The sequence below is a fragment of the Camelus bactrianus genome, chromosome 9 (genome assembly GCF_048773025.1).
Source record: "Camelus bactrianus isolate YW-2024 breed Bactrian camel chromosome 9, ASM4877302v1, whole genome shotgun sequence".
Lineage (NCBI taxonomy): Eukaryota > Metazoa > Chordata > Mammalia > Artiodactyla > Camelidae > Camelus > Camelus bactrianus.
The window spans coordinates 34,349,314-34,361,385 of NC_133547.1; positions in this window are offsets into that span (position 1 = coordinate 34,349,314).

Consider the following 12,072-nt stretch of genomic DNA (forward strand, 5'->3'; position numbering starts at 1 on the left):
TATCAATTCTCATGCATTCTAACTTTCCAAATAGTCCTATATCCTTCTTTTACTTAAAGAGAAAGAGAAAGATGCTTTTCTTTTTTTTAATTTTATTTTTTTATTGAAGTGTAGTTGATTTACCATATTAGTTTCAGGTGTACAGCAAAGCGACTCAGTTATACATACACATACACATATATACGCAAATATTTCCAGATCCTTTTCCATTACAGCTTACTGTAAGAAATAGAACACAGCTCCCTGCGCTGTACCGGAGGTCCTTGTAGTCTGTCTGTTTTACGTGTAAGTAGTGTTAATCCCAGGCTCCTAATCTATCCCTCTTCCCTCTCTCCCCTTTGGTAACAATAGTTTGCTTTCTATGTCTGTGAATCTATTTCTAGTTTATAAATAAAATCTGTATCTTTTTTTAGGTTCCACATATGAGTAATATATGATATTTGTCTTTTTTCTGTCTGACTTACTTCACTTAATATGATGTCTCTAAGTTCATCCATGTTGCTGCAAATGGCATTATTTCATTCTTTTTTATGGTTGAATAATATTCTATTTGTGTGTGTGTGTGTGTGTGTATATGTATATATATATATGTATACATATATACATATATATATACATACATATATATATATATCTCACATCTTCTTTATTCCTTCATCTGAAAATGACAAAATCTTATTTAAATTTTTTAAAAAAATTTCAAGTCTCCCCCATCCCCCACAATTCTAGGCCAGGAGAGCATTCTGACTTGCTTAATATAAATTTAATATAAATATAATTTATACATTGTTATTATAGTATCTTATACATTATATAAATAATATATAAACTTGGTCATGTTCTAACAGGTTAGTGTAAATGCTATGTAAACACAGTTTTAGTCTCTGAGAGTCTTACATATATATATATGTAAGATATATATATATATATATCTCACTATCTCCTTGTATTAGTCAGTGTTTTTAGGTATAGTCAAATTCACTCTGGTTGGTGTAAATGGGAAATTCATTGCAGAGTGTCAGTTGGCTCAGAGAATTTGTGAGTGTGCACTGGACAAAGGATGTAGACACAGCACAAGTGACACAAGGAGAAGAAATGCCCAGACCCCTCGTTGCTCTGTTCCAAAAGAAACCAAGAAGCTGTACTGCCACCTGCTGTTCTTCTTCGCTGTTCTCCCAGCCTCCTCAAGGGCTGCTGCTGAAGACCCCAGGCCTCCTTAATCCCGTGTGTTAGATCTCTGCGGCCCCTGCTTGTCCCGTTTCCACCATCAACGTCTCATCAATGAGTCTGTTAGGGGAATGTAGTCGAATGTATAACCCAGCTGCAGGGAACTCGGGAAATGTAGACAATTTCCTAACCGCTAGTGAGCAGGGAGATACACCGCAAGGCTGCAGGAGTGGCCTTGAGGGAATCAATCTGTGGTCCCCCTTAGGCAACCTCACATGCATATGTATTCTTCTTCCCAGGTTTAAACTTTCTCATAACAATGGGAGCCACAGGCATGTTCATATTTAAACAAACATAAAATAAAGGAACTATTCTTTTCAGAATTGAAGAAAGGCTGACCTTCTGAGTCTCAAAAGGGAAGGCTCAAAATCTCATCAATCACTACCCCATCTGGGTGATGTTCATGACTCCTGTAGTTCAGTCACTATTCTGAATTGATATACTTAATATATATATCACATTTACGAGGTTTATCATCACCGGCTCATCCTATGTAAAATAGTAGGGGAAAAGAAAAGGAGACAAACTAGTCATTGGATAAGGGGAACTTGATTCCTAATTCTTAACGTCTTCATTCCCTTGTCCAGTATCTAATTTCCTTGCCCTCAGTCAGTCCTGCTAGGGCTGGAAGGGTCTCCCAGTACTGGATTGCTATAGCTTTTCTAAAACTTTTTACTGGTTAAGGTGGAACTAGCAGGTAACCTAGAGGAGCCTGTTGGTTCCAGACTTACCTCCTCCTGCCCCCATCGCACAGTAGTAGCAACCCTATTTCCTCTTGATAATCTGCATCAATTTTCCTAATTAATATGGTAACTTCCAGCCTCTTGGTTTAAGGACAGTAGGAGAGAAGATTGGCCAAATTGCAGTCTCATTGCAGAGTTCAGTGGAATCGATACACGCCCTGTACCTGAATGGCTGAAATTTTCAGCAAGTGGAATAAATTTCTCACCTGAATAAATTTCTCACAAGTCTAGCAGTCTTACATGACCAAGAAGGAATTCAGATTGCTAAACACCTCCTTGAAGCTGTGTGTGTGTGTGTTTGTGTGTGTGTGTGTGTTTGTGTGTGTGTGTTCCAATTGCTTCTAGCTAGGAAGTTTACGATGATGTTATTCTGTTTTTCCTCTCTATCTCCAAGTGTTCTCCATGCTTCTTTCCTCAACTTTGTGGATCTCCAGGTACATTTCACTCCAGCAAGGTGTATACAGTGTTTGGTAAATGACAGTTGATGCCTACATATAGAACACTGGTTTTTAATCCTAACTTCAAATTATATTCACCTGGAGAGAAGTAAAAAGCAAACAACACCCGTTCTCCCCAAAAAACCCCAAACAAAAACTCCAAAACAAAGAGAAATAAAACTCATACTTGGATTCTGCTCAAGACCAATTGCATAAGAAGTTCTTTGAATGGGGCTTAGGCATTAGAATTTTTAAAAAAAACAACCGACATAATTCTAATGTGCAGCTATATTTTGAGACACGCTGTAAAACGTGTCCATGCCCAGAGAGGCCCCAAAGTTTCTCACTCTACTTTTACCTAAAACAGCTGTCAATTAGTACTAAACCTTATAAGCACACATACACACTTTAACTATTATACGTACTCAATATTCCTTGTTTACTAGAGATAATTTTTTTCTTCTTTTTATCTCTGTTTTTAAAATTATCACTCACGATTCCCTCACACAGAGGTCACACTGCAGACATTCTGATTCACCTCCTTGCTTCTAAACACATATATCAATACGTGGGATCATGGCAAATACTTAACTTTTTTCCTGCATTTTGCCCTTAGCATTTTATTCTCAGCTGTTCTTCAAATTATTAACTACTCTTTGAAAAGAGGAATTTTAGAGGCCACACAATAGTCTGCTATGTGGCTGAACCAAAATGTATTTACCTTTAAATACTTCTTATTATGGAAAATTTCGAAGTAGAGAGAACAGTGGAATGAATTCATTATGGGACTCAAGCTTCACTATCCTGATTTTATAGTTCAGTTATGATTTATGCCCTTCCTATAGGCACAGGGGGCTGGTTACAAGGCTGTCAGCCCTAAATGATCACTTTAGCTTGTTCTCAGGATGCTTCCTGTCAGTGGCCATCAAGGATGTTCATATAGAGTCCAGCCTCCAGACTGAGTCAGTTTCCTTCGATGCAGGACCTCTGATGCAGTTTCAAATTATCTTTAGCTGCCTCTCCTCTCCTCAAAATATTGGACACATCATATCTTAATGTACTTAGGTATTCAGTCCTTAACCTGTATTATATTATATTATGTATTAACTTATTGTGTGGCATACTTAGATTGCATGTCATCGGTAGTTTTCTTTTTCAATTATTGTTATGGCTTTATAATTTTTTTAACCATGTATCTTTACTTTCAAGCTTTCAAACTGATTTTTTTTTAAATTGAAGTATAGTCAGTTACAATGTGTCAGTTTCTGGTGTACAGCACAATGTTCCAGTCATGTATATACATACATATATTCATTTTCATATTCCTTTTCATTAAAAGTTATTGCAAGATATTAAATATAGTTCCCTGTGCTGTACAGAAGAAACTTGTTTTTTTTAATCTATTTTTATATATGGTGGCTAACATTTGCAAGTCTCAAACTCCCAGATTTATCTCTTTCCACCCCCTTTCCCCTGGCAACCATAAGATTGTTTACTATGTCTGTGAGTCTGTTTCTGTTTTGTAGATGAGTTCATTAGCATCTTCTTTTTTTCTTTTTTTCAGATTCCACATATGACTGATATCATATGGTATTTTTCTTTCTCTTTCTGGCTTACTTCACTTAGAATGATGGTCTCTAGGTCCATCCATGTTGCTGCAAGGCATTATTTTATTCATTTTTATGGCTGAGTAGTATTCCATTGTTATTCTGTTATATAAATATACCACAACTTTTTTATCCAGTCATCTGTTGATGGACATTTAGATTGTTTCCATGTCTTAGCTATTGTATATAGTGCTGCTATGAACATTGGGGTGCATGTGTCTTTTTGAATTAGTGTTCCCTCTGGGTATATGCCCAGGAGAGGGATTGCTGGATCATATGTTAAGTCTATTTTTAGTTTGTTGAGGAATCTCCATACTGTTTTCCATAATGGCTGTACCAAACTACATTCCCACCAGCAGTGTAGGAGGGTTCCCTTTTCTCCACACCCTCTCCAGCATTTACAAACTGATGGATTTTTAAGAATAGCTCTATTGATATATACATGATAATACCATAAAATGCACATATTTAAAGGGTATCATGTGATAAAATTTGAAATGCTTATACAGCTGTAGTCTGAATGTTTGTACCCCCCAAGACTGATATGTTTAAATCTTAATCACACAGGTGGGGGTTAGGAGATAGGAGCCTTTCGGAAGTGATTAGGTCATGCGTGGGGAGCCCTCATAAATGGGATTAGTGCCTTTGTAAAAGAAGTTCCAGAGAGATTCCTTGCTTCTTCTACCATGTGATGACTCAGGGAACAGTCACGGGTTACATACTAGGAAGACGGTCCTTGGCAGACACTATGTCTGTTGGTACCTTGACCCTGGACTCCCCAGCCTCCAGAACTACAAGAAAGAACTTTCTGTTGTTTGCAAGCTGCCCATCTATGGTCTTCTGTTACAGCAGCCCAAACGGACTAAGCAAGGTTGGAGGGAAGAAAATTGGGAGAACCACAGAGAAAATGAGCTGGGAAGAGCCTGGGGCCTGAGCTCAGGTCACTTGGGTTCAAACCTCAGCTCTTCTGCTTGTAGCATTTGCGACTTTGGGAGCATGCCTCGCCCATTTGGGCCTCAGTTTACTCAGATGTAGAACAGGGATCGCTGATATTCACATTAACTCTTCCTTGCAGTTTCCTTGACTTGCTTTACCCCTAACTAACTATATTTTAATGCGCGTCTCAACATGTCCTCTTTCAAGAAGCTTTCCCTGACCTCTGCAGATCTTGTTCAGTGCCCTTCTTCCTTGCTCCTTTGACACTCTCTGCTCTGTTAATTCTACACCTTATATTTATATCCTTTAAATGTGAGCTCTCTGAATTCAATTATTGTGTCTTATTCATCTGTATCCTCAGTGTCTGGAACTATTCCTAGATCAGCAGATGCTTAGTAATTGTGCTCTCAAAAAACAGAACAAAGCAAAATGAATGAGTAAGTAACTGAATTCAACTTCTGGATGGTGGGGTTGATCTAAATCTGGTCAATCAGCAAAATCACCTTGGGATATTTTCCCCCTAGCTTTGTTGTGATATAATTGACATATAACATTGTGTAAGTTTGAGTATACATTTTGACTTGATACAGTTATTTAATGTAAACAACTACCACCGTACGTTAGCTAACACATCCATCATGTCACATGATTACCATTTCTTTTTTGTGGTGAGGACACTTAAGGCCTACTGTCTGAACAACTTTCAAGTATATAATGCATTATTTCTAAATGTAATCATAATGATGGGCTTTAGATTCCCCAGAACTGATTCATCCTTCCAACGGGAAGTTTTGTACCCTTTGACTAATATCTCCCCATTTCTCCCACTGCCTCCCTCAGCCTGTGGTAGCCACCATTCTATTCTTTGTTTCTACAAGTTCAGCTTTTTCAGATTCCGTGTATAAGTCACACCATCCAGTATATTTCTGTGTCTGACTTACTCCACTTAGCATAATGCCCTCAAGTTCCATCCATGTTATCACAAATGGCAGGGCTTCATTCTTTCTCATGGCTGAATAATATTCCATTGTACATATATACTGCATCTTCTTTGTCCATTCATCTTTGACAGACATTTAGGTCTTAGTTTATTTCCATATCTTGGCTATTGTGACTAATGCAATAAACATGGGTGTGCAAATATTTCTTTGATATCCTGTTTTCATTTCCTTTAGATGTACAAACCTGGGGATATTTTTAAAGAGAACAATTATTTGGCCAATACCTAGAGATTTTGAGTTAGTGGGTATATCAGCCTGCTGGAGCTACCCTAACAAAAGCACCCCAGACAAGCGGCTTAACCAACAGAAATTAATTTTCTCATGATTCTAGAGTATAGGAATCTCAGGCCCAGGTGTCAGCGGGGATGACTTCTTCTGAGGCCTTTCCCCTTGGATGTCGATGTCCATCTTCTCCCACTGTTTTCACATGAACTTTCCTGTGTGCCTGTCTGTGTCCTAACCTCCTCTTACTTTAGCAAACTTACTTCTCCTTTATTACTTCTTGGAAGGCCCTAATCTCCAAAAACAGTCACGTTTTGAGGTCCTGACGGTTAGGACTTCCACATGTGAATTTTGAGGGGACATAATTCAGCCCAAAACAATGTGTCTGGGGTGGTGCCTGGGAATCTCCATAAATAATTCTGAAGATTAGTCCGGTCTGGAGATTGTGAATCTAAATTGCCTTTAACATTTCTGATTCTATTAAAAGTAACATGTTTTAAAAAAATAATCAGATGTCCTTTACAAACATGCAAGTAAGTATTTAGGAAATTTACCTCCTAGAAAGTTCTCCAGAAAAAGTAAAGAGATACAGTAACTTTAAAAACCCTAAAAGAGGAACATGAATTAGGGGAACTGACCCAGGATCCAATGAAAATAAATTATAATCCCATGATAAGAAGATTGGAGATAGGCTCTAGGACCCTCACACCTAAATGCAGACCCCTAAATACAGACTGGGCAGGCTTCTTCTCTTTAATGTGAGAAAGAGAATTTATGAATTAGGTACCTCTTTATCTTTAGGGATTTCCTCAGTTCTGTGTTTAGTTGGTTTTGTACCATATAAATTGCACTATCTTAATTCCTTCAGTCCTTCATTTTGTGACAGTATAAACTAATCGATATTATCTTTCAAAACAAAAAAAAGTAACATGTTTTACTTCTCTTGCATCTATGAAAGCCAACACTGGTGTTCTATTTCTTTGTTTTTTTGAGATTCAGGTTATGGCAAAATAGCCACATGAAAAATTTTTGTTTATTTAGTCTATAATAGTAAATTATTATTTGATCTATAGATATTATTATTTTTGACAAAGCTTTGTTGGAAGACCAAGGCTAATTATGTTAGGGCATTATTCTGTCAGAAATACTGTGAGCCTTGTCTCTAGAGGAAAATAATTTGTAAAATCAAAGCTTCTTTAGTTACAGACTATGAGAGCCGATACGTACAACTCCCATACATGTTCTTGGAGGTTATCAGATGCCCACGGAATGATCTGTATCTGAAGGGCTTATTTTCTCAATTGCCGTTTATTTGCTTTGTCACTTCAGAGTGATGTATGGGGCTGAGTTGTTCCACCATCACACATGAAGCCCAGCTATTCATGGGAAAGGGGACTCCGTGTCCTTCACTAGGATAGCTGGAGCCATTATCCTCCCACATACACTTTATTAGAGAGGTTTTTATTCATGGACTCTAGTAAATGTTGGCTTCCTCCATTGCTTATTCAAAGTCATTGAATATTGTAATTTGTTTCCATTAATCAGCTTTATACCTACATGCATGCTGTATGAACAATGGAGAGGAGTAATGAGGCATGATGTTTACTCTGATGCTTCTGGTGGGAATGTTCATCTTATGAAGAAATGAACTGAAACCTAAGGCTTTCTCCCAAGGAGCACCTATTATGCATTCCACTGAATTTGCTTTTTCGTTCTCTTCTCCCTTAGGAGAGAGGGTTCCCCCCACCCCTTTGGTCAATCGAGTATGGCACAAGGGTGATGACAAGTCTAATAGATGCTGTAAACCACTACTTTTAATGCACGGTGTAACTGAATCAGAATATAGTGTCTATTCTGACGGAATCCCTGGTGCTTTCACGGTTGAAATTATGATTAGAAAGATCCAGATAATGCTGACTTCTATTACATTATCCACAGAATTATACAATTTTCCTTTCTGCAGTACATCCATTCTTTCCTTTTGAATTATGCAGTGTTGTCTTAAGTGGTTTAATATTACTTTGGAATAGAATTCAAAAAACTGCTGAAAGGATTTAACGTTTTTGGTAAAACAGATGCAAGCTCAATCTCTGGTGGTATTTTTCAACAGACAATTTCTTTCCGTTGCTTTTATAGGAAAGTGCCTTTTTAAGTAGCACCCTATGGCAGCCTTCCTAGTCAGCTGTAATGAGGTGGTGTGGAGAGCAGTCCCATTCCCTGTGCATGGGAAGATGATTACTCTAATTGCTACGTGGTATTTTGAAGCTGTATTTGCACTTTTCACATTGTCAAGGGCGCAAGGTGAGAAAACACTGTTTGGATGGTGGTGAGGAGTGGGAGGTACTCTTAAAATAATGAATGCCTCCATAACTCGGACCTAGTGAGGTGTGAGTAAAATATGTTGTTTTCTCCCTTTGTGAATAAAGATCATCAGTTACTGCTATGGACTAGGACACCTTTATTTGTGATCTAAAGCCATCCAATAAAATGCACTAAAACAGTTAGCTTCACTTTCTGTTTACTGGGTTACTTGTAATTTGTTTTAAAGGACATTCACTATAACTGTGTGTTTAATAAATAGCAGAAACTAGTTTGTATTGATGCTATTACTAATAATGCTAAGCGTTATCATGTACTGAGAAGTTACTTGCTGGGCATTTTACGTATAATAAAGGGCACATGATAAAGCTGAAAGAGTGTAAGGCTCAGCCAGCAAGGGGCAGAACCAGGACTTGAGCTTGGTCTATTCATGCTTTATGACACCTGTAGTGAATCTCTTAGAACCATCTATTTTGGTGAAAAACAAAGATAATTACCAATGAATTCTCGAAGAATTGTGTTGTTTACTCTAACCCTACATGTAAACATCAGTAAATTGGAAACACAGGGGCTTCCAGGTGCTCCAGGGCCCTTCATTGGTTTATAGGGTAACTGTGTCCAGTGCCTTGGACACTGACTTAAATCCAACACAAATTAATGGAAGCCTCATTTAAGTTACCCGCTTGGCCATTCAGAAGACATATTGGTCTGAAAAACTTGACATGATTCCATCAACTTATTCAGAAAGTGACTAATTTTTAGTGGCTATTCTGGATGATATCTCTTTATTGGAACAAATAAAGCACAGTTCATGGCATCTACTCTATAGCTCTTGATTTTGATCTATTTTAATAATCAGAGAACAACAGAAAGAGTTTTCTTTGACCTTTCACAGTGAGAGCCATTCATTTTTCTCATCTTGTCTCAGGGACATGTTAATTCTTCAGATTCAAGAAATAAAATGTAGTCTCAGGCATACTGGTTTTCTGTCTGTTTCACAGGACATCATGTATTCCACAACCTTGATGCCATCAAGCTGAAAGAACTGGGAGATCAGGGAGTAGCAGGCATTCTAGTGCATTGGTGTGCAGTGCCAGAGAGAGGCAGGTGAAATGCAAGAAGATATGGGGTCCTCCAGCTCCATTTACCTTCTAATGGCTGTACTAGTTAGGGATCTGCTAAGATTTCCCTTCAGAGTAAAGGAAGTTACATTCTTTATGCACCAGACTACTAGTAAAAAGGCACAAGTTGGTGGGCCCTCTTGGATATTGGAGAAATACGTATCATATATGGGAGTGAGCCTCCGAATAATTAACCCTGTTACCCAAAATGCCAAATTTGAGAGGGCCTACATCAAGGGAGGCCTCTCCAGCAGAGCCAAGCTGTAGCATAGTTTATTCTACTATTTGGTTCCTATGACCTAGTGGATAAAAAATGATATTCAAAGTGTGTATTGCCTATTGGGGTGCTGGTGGAAATCACTGTTAGGAGAATCACAGCAGAGAACCCTAGATGTTGGAAATGAAATGATACTTCCTTTGACAAGTAACTATTCTCTTCTTGTTAATAGTTTCTAGTGGAGTTTAAACAGTTGACCATTGGCCATGCTTGAGTCGCGCATCATCATGAATTTTGATAGCTTGGTGGACCAGTCCTCCAAGAAGAAAAGTTAGGTGTGTCCAGAAGCACTTTACTATCCACTGAAAGCAGTATATATGTGCAGGGCGAATATATAATGTATTATCCATACCAGGACACGTTTGAAAGCAGAAGGGGCACTACCAATAATTACATTGGGACAACTATAATAAACCGGTACTTTGCCTGGTAAACCAGGAATGTGTTTCAACATGACAAATAGTAAACTCTATTGGCAGGTGGCTAGGATTCTTGGCACTCCTTCATCATCCTATGCCAGTGACCTTTGATTGAAGAAGGCAAAAGTTAAAGGTAGATTCATTAATACTAGGCTGGCACTATGTGAAGGTGGACTGTTGCAGCATTGTAGCCCCACACTGAAGAGGCTCTAAAGACTTGGAGGAAAAGAAACCTTCCCAGTGCACAGCTGGTTGAATAGTATGCCTCACATTCATTTGGTCTAAAAGGACAGATGCTTGAGGTATGCATTTACAGTGATTCATGGGAAGATGCTAATGCTCGATAATCCAGGAGCTTTGAGTCAACAGAAGGAAGGTTCATGAAAAGAAGGTCTGGGAGAGAAATCTGTGGATCATTCTTTCAGATTAGGTAGTGTGAGAATATCTGAATATCCAGCAAACACCCTCCATTATAGAAGAGGCTCTTGCTGATTAGGTATACATGATGATCATTTTGTTTGTAGCCTTTTCCCAACTAAACCAGTGCTTACTCAATGAAGTCTTAAATAAAGTGGTCATGGTGGCCAACCATGGTGGCATCCTCTATGGCCTATTTGTCCAACATCACTTTTGAAAGCTCAATTTTCTTGCAGGAGAGAACAATCTTTGCTCATAGGAACCAATTGTTAAATATTCATACATTTTCTGTTAATTTACTTCTATTTCTCCCTACGGTTCCCTTGGTTCTCTATTTTAATGATTTAATTTTACTATACTTAATGATGACAGTTGACTTCTCAATTTCACCCATTTATTGCAGACTGTTAGGATGAGGTCAGCTGGTTCTGCACTAGGAGCCAATGAAGTAACCAATGATTTGTTGGGTAGTCCCCCTTTCACGGAGAGTGAATGCATTTCCATTTCTAAAAATAATAGTTTCATTCTGTTAGGTATAAACATTCATCGTTGTGGTATAAGTGTTTGGAAGTTTAGGCATGGAAAATGGAATATATTGATGCTGGGCAGAGACTAGAGTGAATGTTTGTCTCGTTTATGGTCTTCCTAGCTCCTTCTGAACGCCCCTCTTAAAATCTCTAACCTTGATCGTTATAAGGCAGAAGACAGAAATGCTTTCCTATTTTCCATTAGAGCGAGAATGTAGGTTGGAGAGAACCCACTTGGGATTCAGTTCAGAAGAGAGTGATGTGAACAGGTCACACATGGAGAATTAACTCTTGTGAGAATGATGGAGACAGTGAGCGTTCAGAAGTAACACACACACACACAGACACACACACACACACACACACACACACGAATGTTCTGAGAGCACAGCTCCATGCTCTGGGTGGGCACTACGAACTGTAGGGCTGTGGTGGTGAACATGGTGCCTTTACCGGGGCATTCTATCTGTGTGATTAGGTTCTTCTACCTGGCTGTGTATTCTGCAGGCCAGATATCTCCAACCTTCCCTGATGTTTTATGAGTGACCTCATAACTTTTAATATATTATTTTTCTGTATATCTTGGATGGAATGGGTTCTGTTGTTTACAGCTTAAAATGATTTCTGATACCTGGATACTTGAGGTATCCAAAGGGAGGGATGTAGGGAATAATCTGGTCAGCCATCATGGAAGAAGTGATATATTTTTTTAAAGCAACCCACTCAGTGTTAAAAAGATAGAGCAATCTCACCAAAGTCCCAACGCATGCAGTTAGAATTGTTTTTTCCTCAGCAGTTAAGGTGAACAAATCTGCCTCA